Raw genomic sequence first — 12,508 nt, forward strand, 5'->3', positions numbered from 1 at the left:
TTCAATAAGAAATTGGGATTCTCATTTTTTTTAAAATTTTTCATGAGCTCGGGAGGTTAAATTTGGTATCATTGAATGTATCTCCTAAAAATATTTCGCATGTGTATTTTTAAATTTTTGTTATTATTAACCAAACACGAGTTATTTATTATCATGCTTTTTAGACATTCTATACGTTAAATATTGAACGAGTATGCTTTTGTAATGAAAGATTGCATTAAGACCAGGGGAAAGTTTTAAACCTGAAAAATCCTTAAAGCCGTAACTCCTCATGATTTTAAATATAATAGCAAGTAGTATATTATCACTTCTAGTGGTGATGTTTTGAATCATTTGCCTTTCTGCTTTGAATAATATTAAATCCCTTAGACCCATTCAAGTTTCCTATTTTCAAAAATGATCAATTTCGCTGTGCAATTGAAAAATCAACGTAAGCGACAAAAAAAAAAATTCGAAATTGATATTTTTATATATTTTGGCATCTTTATATGGAAAGCTACATATATATATCTATATATATATATATAAAAATTTTTTTTTCCAAATTTTTGTTTTGTTTTATTAGTTTTTCAAAATTCTATTTTAACGTTAGCAATAGAAGGAGAAAAGTTGTCAAGCCACTTTTCTCTGAATCAATCGTGAAGCACTTACGTTGTTGTTTCAATTGCACGGCAGAATTTTAGCCCAGAAATTTTTCATTATTTATTTATTTTGAGACCTTAATGTGTATTGTGCAGTCATCAAATCCCCATCATAAGAAGTTAAAATATCAAATTATAAAATAAATTCGTAATTTTCATTTTTTTAAATAAATATTTAAAAAAAAAATTTATTCGTTTACTTAAATGCAAAAATACAAATAAAATCTGCTAATAGACAATGCTACAAATTATTCCAGAATTTCAAGTCTTCGCAGTGCAAAAATTTATTCATTACTAATCGTGCGGGTTTTTAGAGTTGTGGTTCCCAATTTGTTTTGGCTGTAAAACCATGGAACAAATCCTAAATAACAGATTTTTTTTTTGTGTCAACTTACACATATAACTATATTGCTAACTTATATATAACTATAGTGCCAACTTAATGAATTAAGTTCATTAAGCTGTAAATGTACTAATCAAAGAAAGACTACTTATTATTTAGAAAATATTTCATGAGAAGAATATGAAATATGAGAAATATTGACGAAATTCTTCAATTTATGACGTTAATACGTTTTATGACTAAGCTTAACTTGAATTTAAAATGTTAATGATATTTTGAGAAAAAAGATCTAAGGTAGAAAATGTTTCAAATTTCATGAAGTTATTTTGAAACATAAATTCGTGATTTTTTGTGCAACGGGAGTGAAAACTGACCTCTTGCAAACTATCGTCCGAAGTGCTGTGGTTCCGTAGTGTAGTGGTTATCACGTTTGCTTTACACGCAAAAGGTCCCCGGTTCGATCCCGGGCGGAACCAGTGTGGCTGCATTTTGTACATAGTTGACCATTCATTTTGATTTAATTTGCTTGATAATGGAAAGCGTTATTGCTGTAATACATATTTTTTATTAAAAGAATTTATCGGCTGCGGAAGAAATCAAATTTTAAAGAATGTCATAGTTTAAATTTCGATTTCTCAGGAACGATTCGACCGATTTCGATCAAATATTGTATTTTAAAAACAATCTTTAAAATAATTCTTAAAATTTGCATACTTATTAATTAAAAATTTTTTCCTCTATTATTAAACAAAATAATGTTAAATCATTTTTAAAAACTATTTTCTGAAAGAAGATATCTTTAAATAAACGAATTTAAAATTTTTTTTTAATGAAAAATGATTTTAATTTGCTTAAAAAGTGCTCGAGTTATGGTAAAATATGCAGAAATGAAAATTAACATTAACCTGACCAAACTATTGTGACCATATTTCCCAGATTGCGGCTAACTACCATATTTTGGTGGTCAGAAATCCGAATCCGTTGACCTTTTTTAAAATTCGATTTCTTAGGAATATATCTTATGAGTAAGAAATCCAAATCTATCGTTAAAAAGGTACGTTTATTCCGAGAAAGGTTTTTGTCTTTGATTTAGTAACTTAAAATATCGTCTGCATTAATTAATTAGCAAATTTGAGTTCACTCCCTTGAACCGTTAAGATTGAGTCCTAAAATGTGAAGATCCGATCATTAGATGAAAAGTTATTCAGGGCGGTACGTTTATTCTCTTACATCGAAAATAAAGATATCTCGTGATAATTTTTTGTTCTATGATTGTCTTCTCACAGTGTAGGTAATCGCGGCCAAGGAACTCAGTATTTTCAGTATTCTGCTACAACTTTGTGATTCACATTCGCCCCTTCAGCTCACACTGCTTTAAATTCATAGTTTTTTTTTTTTTTTTTTTGACACAGAATTTTTATTAAACATATTTTTTTTATACTTTTTTCATTATTTTGCATTTATTTAGGTCGAGATAAGTGAAAAATATTATATTTAGCATTTTAATAATTTATGGTTATGAAATGCTCTATGAAATATCGGTGTCTTTTTCTTGGTTAAAAGTGAAATCGTCCGAACACGGCTTACTTTCAAACCATAATTTTTCAATTTTGCTTTTATTTTCAGTTATTTAGATCTAAGAGAAACAGTTATTCATCCTTGAAATTTCTTTAATTTACAAAATCAACTATTGATAAATTTTTCAATATAGAAAAAAAATAATTCCAACTATTTTTTTCGGATTTAATATTTTAGTACTAATATAATTCCGATACTCTAACAGATTTTTTTAGTAACTATTTGACTGTTTTTTTAATAATAAATTATAGTAAAAAATAACAAAATATATTTTTGCTTGTAATTAAAGCGTCAGAAAAAAAACATATAAAATAGAAACCGCGGTCGTCAAAAGGGTTAACAGATGGCGCTATGAGTGGCGTAATCTTGTAGCTTATTTTCGCTTTATTATATCTGAACTCCATTATTAGAACTACAGCTCAAGCCATTCGAAAATTAACTTCAAAATATCTAGGTCAAAATGGAAAAATAAAAGCTTAAAATATAAGTAAAAATTAAAATTAAGAAAACACAAAAAACATGAGTTCCCAAACGTTATCCTTAGCCTTTGGATGGGGTTTTACATTATACGTAATATGCAAGAACAATAAAAAAATATATTCTACATCTTTTTATTTATGTTGAATTGCCACAGAAGATTTTGCACATTTAAGAGGCAGCTATATTACGGAAAGAACTTTTCATGGCAAAATTCTGTTTAAATACTAAAAGTAATTTCAAATTAATCATGAAGTTTCAGATATTGAAAAAAAAATTTCAAAATATTATCAAACTACTTCCGACAGCGTTTGTGCCATCATGCCCCGATGTGATTTTTGCTTCTTTTTCAACAATTGCTTTGAGTTTTCTGTTTGGCCAGATTTTTTTAAAGCACATATGTATTGAGTATATTAGAAACTTTATATTCTGCTACATATATTATTGAGTATACCTGTCCTCATAAAATATTGAGTATACGTATCTACACATAATATTGAATATACCAGTCTACGTATGATTTTTAGTGCTATTGAAACTTTATATATTGCAACTTATATTGAGTATACCTGTCTACATATAATATTGAGTATGCCTGTCTATATATAATATTAAATATACCAGTTATTAAATATAATATTAAATATAATATTAAATATACAATATAAACATAAATTGAGTATTCCAGAAATTTTAAATCCTGCTACACATAATATTAAGTATACCAATCTAAGAATAATATTAAGTATTCTAGAAACTTTATATCCTGCTACACATAATATTGAGTATACCAGTCTACATATGATATTGTGTTATTGAAACTTTATATATTGCAACATATATTGAGTGTATCTGTCTACATATAATATTGAGTATACCTTTCTACATATAACATTAAATATACCAGTCTACACATAAATTGAGTATTCCAGAAATTTTAAATCCTGCCACACATAATATTAAGTATACCAATCTAGAAATAATATTAAGTATTCTAGACACTTTACATCTTGCTACATAGAATATTGATTGTATCTGTCTACATATAACATTGAGTTTTAAAAAATCTTTAGATCCTGTTTTATTTATCTTTTTAGTTATATAAAGTGGTCAATGAAGTTTTCTATGTTATAATAAAGGAATAATGTACGGAGATATGAACATATTATTAACATATTGACACCTGTGCGGAAATGAAGTAGTTAATGCATATTCTAAATGGGACCCATAGAAATTGGATCATAAAAAGAGGCGGGAAAAAAAGAGTCTTAGAAGGTGTTACTTAAGAAGATAAGAAAGTACAATGGAAAAACACTTAATCCTCTTAAGCAAAGCTGCCTCACAATGCTCAAAATGTAGGTTTTGGTTACTTTCGCACATAAGACTATACAGATAATGATTTTTTCGAGGAAAAGAAAACAACGCCAGAAAAAAGGAAGGCGTTTCTAATATTGAAGGCTTTTTCCCTCATACGATATCTAATAGATTTTGACCCAAGCACGCAGTTTGAAAGCCTCTATTAGAAATATCATAAATATATAGAATTATATATTCAAGGAAATCATATTCTAAATATAAGGTAGTATGTACTGTTAAATTATATTCTAATAGCTGTCATTATGTCTCTGTATTAAAATATAACGACCTGTTCTATTGGATAAAATTAAAGGGCTTGGCAAACACGATAATTCTCACCCCTATTTCTTTGCTTAATATTTGAAAAGAATAAACACATTTTCAAAAGAATATATCCTGATAATATTTTAAGTCTGATTCGGCATGGTTTTTGGTATCGCAATATAAAGATAATGTGGCATTTTTCGTGGCAATTTAAATTCTAAATTTGGAAGATAACTCTAACTCAGAATTTAAAGAGCGTAACTGAAAAGAGATTCAGAATACAAGTCAGTACACTTTCTGAAAAATCGGTTCAAAGTTAAACCCTAATATCAGTAGCTTGAACCATAATGAGCATAGTGGTTTGTATCCAAATTAAAATTTTTACTTTATTAACTTCTTAATTATATTCTATTTAATTATATTAAACGTACATATAAACGTAAATATTAACTTAACAATGAAACTTATTTTCTTCATTAAAATTTATTATTTAAATTTTAACTGTATTAACTTCTTAATTACGTTCAGTCTCTTTGTAATTAAATATACATATAAAAGTAAATATTAACTTAACAATGAAACTAAATTTTCGTGTTTTCTTTATAAAAATTTATTATTCAAATTTTAATTTTTATTAACTTCTTTATTATATTCTATCCCTTTCTAATTAAATGTTCACGCAAAAGTAAATATTAACTCAACAATCAAAAACCGAATATTCCTGATCGACATTTTCAATGCCTAATTTTAATGTCGATTGTCAATTTCAATGTCATTCGCAAAATGCGATCTGATTTCCAGACAAGATATGCCCTTTCGTAACATTGTATAAATGTCCCATCATGTCTTCCTACGTTACATTTTGTAACAGAACATCCGATTGTATGCGTAGGCATGCCCGGCCCTCGTACTACACAAAAAAAAAAAAAAAAAAAAAAAAAAAAAAAAAAAAAAAAAGAAAAAAAAAACGAATGGTTCAGTGACATTACATTATACCACCCAAAATTTCTGATTTTTTTGAACATTTGTTTTATTGTCCAGTTAGTGCTCGTTAAGATTTGTAAAACATCAGGTTTCAACACGTTTTTGAAACAGTGAGAAAATGAGTTGTTCTAACACGTAAAAACATGGTAATTTTGTGGTGACAGTAGTTCGTTGACTTTGATGTTAACAGATGAATTGTCTTTTAATCCTTTTATTTAAGAAACATTATTTGGTTTGACAGGAAAATGGATTTATTTTCTGAGATATGAGCGATATTTTCTTATCTATAAATTTCTCTTCTTGTAACAAATTATGTCTGTTTTTCTTATTCATGATTTTTTTCTATCCATATTTTTTTTCTTCAAGAAAAAAATTGTTTTCCTACTTTACAGTTTGATTTAATGATCGGATTTTCACGTTCTAGAACTCATTCCTGATAATTCGAAGGGGATGATCTCAAATATATACTACTTAATTAATGCAGACGACGTTTTAAGTTAGGAAAACAGACATAAAAACATACTTCTCTGAATAAACATACATTTTTTTAGAAATCATTGGTGTTTGTGACCCCCAAAGTATAAAGGTTAGCACCAATCAGGGAAATAGGGTCCCCATAGTTTGACCAGGAAAGCGTTCCAAAGTTTGGACCCCTTAATGTTAATTTTACTGTTTGCTTATTTCACTATATTTTGAGAACCACATTCCCGTGCAATTGAAATAACGTGAGTGCATCGCGATAGATTTCGAAAAAAGTGGCTATTTTTTTTCATTGCTAATACTATCAACGCTAAAATAGAATTTTAAGAAACCAATAAAAAAATGATCTTTAAAAAAAAGTTTTAGGTAGCTTACGCTGTTAGAATTTCCTATGGTAAAATAACAGGCAGCAGTCTGTTAAATCCAAATTTACGGTAACGAACATTTTTTTTACCTTTACGGTTTTGAAACCGTTTGCAATTAGTATGGTTAAAAAAAAAACATTGATACAAAACTAGACAGTTTTTTTAACCATATGGTTAAAAAAATACTACCATGGTTTATACTACCAAAAAAAAAAAATACTACCATGGAAACACTACCATGGCTTCAAAACTGTAAAAAATAAATTTAACTGGAGACAAAATGGGGAGTGCAAAGCACTGGAACCGTAGTTGGTGGAAACAATCAATAAACAATTTTTTTTGCAGCCAACAGTTTAAATACCATTTTTTTATGGTTATTTGAATGGTCAAATAACAATTTATTCAACTGTTAAAATACCAACTAAATAAATTGTTATTTGACCCTTTTTATCTGAGTAATTTCTAACCGAGTGTCTGTGTTTTGCAGGGTTCACATTTTTAAATCATATTCTCGTATATATTTTTTTCACAATTGTTGCATAAAATGAATCTCAATTTCTCGTATATATGCTGTATTATAATCCAACTTAAGCTCGGTTCAAAGGAAGAGAAGCGATAATAATATAATTCTCTACTTTTTGGAGCAATCTTATTACATTATATTGCTAATATTTAAGAACTAAACAATGGGATTTTTTAGAACGTTTCTAATGTTCAATTCTGTAGATACAAGATACGAATATATTTATGTTCAACTATAATGTTAATTAGACGTTTCAATATTGTGGTGAAATCTTTAAGCCATGCTATTAAAACGTTCAAACCATAACGTTACTTGTACTTTTCCAAGTTAAAACATCATAAACATTACAATCAACTGGCGAAATATCATTTTTTTTTTCCTGAATTAAAATTCTTTTTTTTTCCCATTAGCTGTTAGCAATTGATACTTACAGCCCCTGCCCATATATATAGACGCTTTATAAGATTCTATGTAAAATTACAATTATCAGGTGTATTGTTTTTACTCGGATGAAACCGGTTTGCATTTGTTAACGCTCTTGTATCAATTGGTTAACATTGTAATGAAATACGTTAAAAATAAATGCATGTAGGAAGTATATAAAAAATCTCCTGAATAAAAACTCATTACACGTATGTTTAAATATAAAAGTATTGCATATAAACTCATGCAAATCATGTAATGATTAAAAAAACTACAGTGCGTCTAATAATTTGATCTAATTATTATAATATACTGATATAATGCTTGATATAATAAATATTCTATATTTATATAATGTAACGTCTAGTTTATCCTATCCTCAAATTTATATTATATATCGTCTAATTTAACCAATGGATACACTAACGTAAACAAGTCCGAACCGGTTTCAGTCGCGTAAAAGAAAAAAAGCTGTGTAGTATTACCTGATAATTAAGATTTTGCATAGAGTCTTATAGTGCGTCTAATAATACGGCCATGGACTGTAGATGATTATTGCATACGAATATCAAAATTTTTGATAATAATTAAGTTTGAATACTGATAGATTGAATTTGACTTTGTATTTCGTAGAGTTTAAGTTTTCCGATTCGCATCTTCGTAGAATGGATTTTTCAATTATCTCTGCTGTAATATGACCCAATTTATTCTTAGTGCAAATATAGAGGAAACATTATAATGTTATTTTAAATTACGATGACAGAAAATTATTTTACTTAACAACCATTATTATGTATAAAGCACTAGAATCGTTTAGAAAATCACTACCAATTCGTAGCTTCTGGATTTGACTATGTTAACCATTATCGATTCAACCATACTTACTATGTATAAACTGATACTCTCTATATTGTATGCACTGGGATTACTTAGAAAAGCACTATATATTTATATGAATTCAACCTTAACTACTATGTATAAAACTGGCACTTTCTATGCACTGGGATTGCTCAGAAAAGCATCACAAATTCATATGAATTCAACCATAATTACTATGCATAAAAATGCCATTCTCTATATTGTATGCACTGGGATTGGTTAGAAAAGCACTACATATTCATATGAAATCAACCATAATTACTATGCATAAAAATGCCATTCTCTATATTGTATACACTGGAATTGCTTAGAAAAGCACTACATATTCATATGAATTCAACCTTAACTACTATGTATAAAACTGGCACTCTCTACATTATATACACTGGGATTGCTTTGAGAAGCATTACAAATTCATATGAATTCAACCATAATTACTACATATAAAACTGGCACTCTCTACATTGTATGCACTGGGATTGCTTTGAGAAGCATTACAAATTCATATGAATTCAAACATAATTACTACATATAAAACTGGCATTCTCTACATTGTATGCACTGGGATTGCTTTGAGAAGCATTACAAATTCATATGAATTCAAACATAATTACTATGCATAAAAATGCCATTCTCTATATTGTATGCACTGGGATTGGTTAGAAAACACTAAAAATTCATATGAATTCAACTATAATTACTATGTATAAAAATGTTGTTCTCTATATTATATGCACTAGGATTGTTTAGAAAAGCATTACAAACTCATATGAATTCAACCATAATTACTATGTATAAAACTGACACTCTACATATTGTATGCACTGGGATTGCTTAGAAAAGCATTACATATTCATATGACTTAAACCTTAACTACTATGTATAAAAAGGCCATTCTCTATATTATATGCCCTGGGATTGCTTAGAAAAGCACTAAAAATTCATATGGATTCAACCATATTTACTATGCATAAAACTGTCACTCTATATATTGTATTGCTTAGAAAAGCACTAGAAATTCATAGAGTCAGGATTCGATTACAGTTCAAAGTCATAGCTTCCGGATTCCACAATGTAAACCATAATGTTGCAGTTTGAACTTTCTCATATTATGGTTTAATCTTTGAATTAATTTTATAAGTTCTAAAGTTCTGCACCATATTTAAATTTTGAGTTTTCTACACGAATCAACTCAACGAATTGCATTTATTTTTTAAATAAAGTTGCAAAACTTCAACAGAGTTCAAAATCGGCCTTCGGTTAACTGGTTAGTTGAAAAGTGGTCAGTGATAGGCGTGGGAGTTGCTTGATTAGTTCTTGATCATATCAAGTTAGTTTTCGTTCATTACCACATTCGACTAAGTATTTAATAAGGTTACACGTGTTTCGATTTTAAACTAATGGTATGAATTTCTTACGCATTCTTGTCTGTGGAATTCTAAATTCATTTATCTCTGCATTATATAGAATCAAATCTATTAATGCAGCATACAATACCTACGCATGCACGTTGCAACCTACAAATAATGCGCATAATGTATGAATAACCCATGCATAATGAGCAGGGCATAATGAAAAAATCTACATGCAATGTGCATGATTTATTATCCATATATAAATGTATAATTTGCGTATAATGAGCCTAGTGTATTAAGTGCATATACGTAACTTATTTATTTAATTTTTATTTACATATATTAAATTTTGCTACATTACTATTGCCATTGTACTAACAGGATTTTCTAGAATTTTTTTCTAAGTTGAATTCTTCAGCTACAAAAATCTAATAATATTTTTAGAATTTAGGATTGTTTATTCGTATTTTTAATATGTAGTTTAAGTTCAAAGGTTGTCCTTTCAGTTTCGGTTGGATATCTCTTTGCAATTTATGACCAAAATTCCTGATTTTAAGTCTATGTCTTATTTTTAATTTTTATCAATTTCTAGTCAATAGATAAAAATGTGCATAGAATAGATAAATATTTAACAGAGTAAAATCTTTAAATATTTGACTAATTAAAAATATTTAACTGAATAATAAAGATTAACTAAATAAAGAAAGAGTTAATAAGTAGTAAATAATAAAAATATTAATTACTAAAGAAATATGTTTTATATAATGCTATTCTGACTCCCTATTTCTGCCCGGTTCAAGGTTAACTAAATATCTGCTCAAGGTTACACCTTACATTAAAGATTTTAGTTCAACTCCAATAGGGCAGAAACCTGTAGTTTAAAGCTAACAGGTTAATCGAACAATCATTATTTTTCTTTCTTTTTTCTTCTTTAAACACATCGTCAGGAAAAATAATTTATTTTTACCTTGAAAGGATCTTGTCCCTTCGATTGGTCTGTCCTCATATATAATAAATAATATTTAATAGCAGAAGGAACAAAGCAAGAATCTAATAATAAAACCATCTCTGGAGTACGCGACCTCCTATTAAATGCAGAGGCACTGGGAAGGGATCAAATAATGACTTTGTGACGTCACCTTAGTAGATGCGATTCAAAGTCTTCCAGCTGAGTTAACGGCTCTCTTTAATCACTCTTTTTCTACCTACCCGATGGCAACTAGCGGCAGTGACATACACCAACGCCCCCTTACGTAGAAAGTGAACGTGCATGTTTTCTTTCTATTTTCCTTTTACCTGCCGGGTTAAGTTATTCACGTTTTGTGTTTGGGTGGATTTTTGAATTGTTCCATGTCTTTGAGATCTTTGAGGTGATTGCGATTTGCATTTATTCTTTACACATCCAGTCCAAGGTTGGGGTATAATTTATTTGATGCCAATGACAGTTGGTTAATGAGTGTTAATAGGGTCTCCCCTACAATGCTTTTAAATTCACGATCAGGGGATTTCGAATGCTGTCTCGAGAATTTTAATTTAGCTCACTAGAATTTTTACTCAAGCATGGGTTGGAATATTTCATTAAGATGGCACGAATTCTGAAGGTCTACTAAAATTGTAAAAGTTTTTATAATACCATTTAAAAAAAAAAATTATATGCAGGTCTCCTTTTGCAATCGAGTCTTCTCTACAATGCTTTAAATTCACGATCACGTGAATTTTGAATATTGTTTCGAAAATTTCAATTTAGATTTAGTTAATAATGGGTTGATAGATTTCATTAAGATAGCACGAATTTCGAAGGTCTACTGAAATTAAAAAAAGTGTTTATAATGCCATATAAAAAAATAAATTAAGGAAATTTCGGAGAGATTATTCCCCAGAATTTTTAATTAAGAACAAACATACTCAACTCGAAGTCGTTCTTATAAGCAATTAAATATTAACTTTTTAATACGAAGTATTTTATAAGTACGTAATTTAAGTGAAATCTTTTCAGGTATATTGTTGTGCTAGCGGCATCGTCATGTCCAAAAATCGTGTGGCGTTTGTGGAATATTTCCGTTTCAAAATCCCTGTTTTGGAAATAAGTTTTCGTATTAATAAAGATGCGCTTCTCCAGAGGTGCGCATCAGCTAATGGAGACAACTCTCTACCTAAGAGTGAAATTCTCCTTTCAGAAAACAATAAAATTGGCCTGTTACGGTTGGGTATAGAATAAAAAAAAGAAATGAAAAGTTGCTAAAAAGCAAGTGATAACAATTTTTAAAAAATATATATAAAATTAATGGCCGGGTGAAAAAATATAGTGGTACATTTTCGAAGTTTGGCTAATTTCACAACCCAGAAGAAATATTAATTTTTAAAGTTCCAGAAGATAACAAATATATTCTACAAAAAAATACCTTCCTCTCCATAGAAGATATCCAGACCTAGGATGAAAACAAAAACCATGGCTAGTGAAAATGAAGTAGTCCAGTTCCTTTTTTAAAATCTTTGTTGTTTTATTGGAGAAAACATCTTAAAAATCATCATAGTGAGGCACAACATCAAAAATTAACACAGCGATGCACAACATCAAAATGGCACAACGTCTTGTAAATGTGGGTACTAATGGCAACTGGAACAGGAGACCGAGCTATTTTTCAAAAGGAACAGCTGCCGATATTTTGAGATTTTTTTTGAAAAGATAAAAACAGCATTGCAATAAAGCTAGAACTGGCTGTGAAGGAGCCCATCAATGGCGGTGTTTGGGTAGCGGATCAGATTAAAAGCAGGTGATATCCCGAGCATAAAGCTAGAAAATGACTGTGAAGGAGTCCATCACTGGCGGTGGCTGGTCA

The 12,508-nt window shown here is 28.9% G+C and overlaps 1 non-coding gene across 1 annotated transcript; it reads left to right on the forward strand.

The window, feature by feature from the left end:
- The first annotated feature begins 1,387 nt into the window (after positions 1-1,387).
- On the forward strand, positions 1,388-1,460 carry TRNAV-UAC (transfer RNA valine (anticodon UAC)). The gene has a single exon. It is a non-coding gene; the product is annotated as a tRNA-Val (tRNA).
- The last annotated feature ends 11,048 nt before the right edge of the window (positions 1,461-12,508 follow it).

Source organism: Parasteatoda tepidariorum, chromosome 10 (genome assembly GCF_043381705.1).
Source record: "Parasteatoda tepidariorum isolate YZ-2023 chromosome 10, CAS_Ptep_4.0, whole genome shotgun sequence".
In the NCBI taxonomy this organism is placed as follows: domain Eukaryota; kingdom Metazoa; phylum Arthropoda; class Arachnida; order Araneae; family Theridiidae; genus Parasteatoda; species Parasteatoda tepidariorum.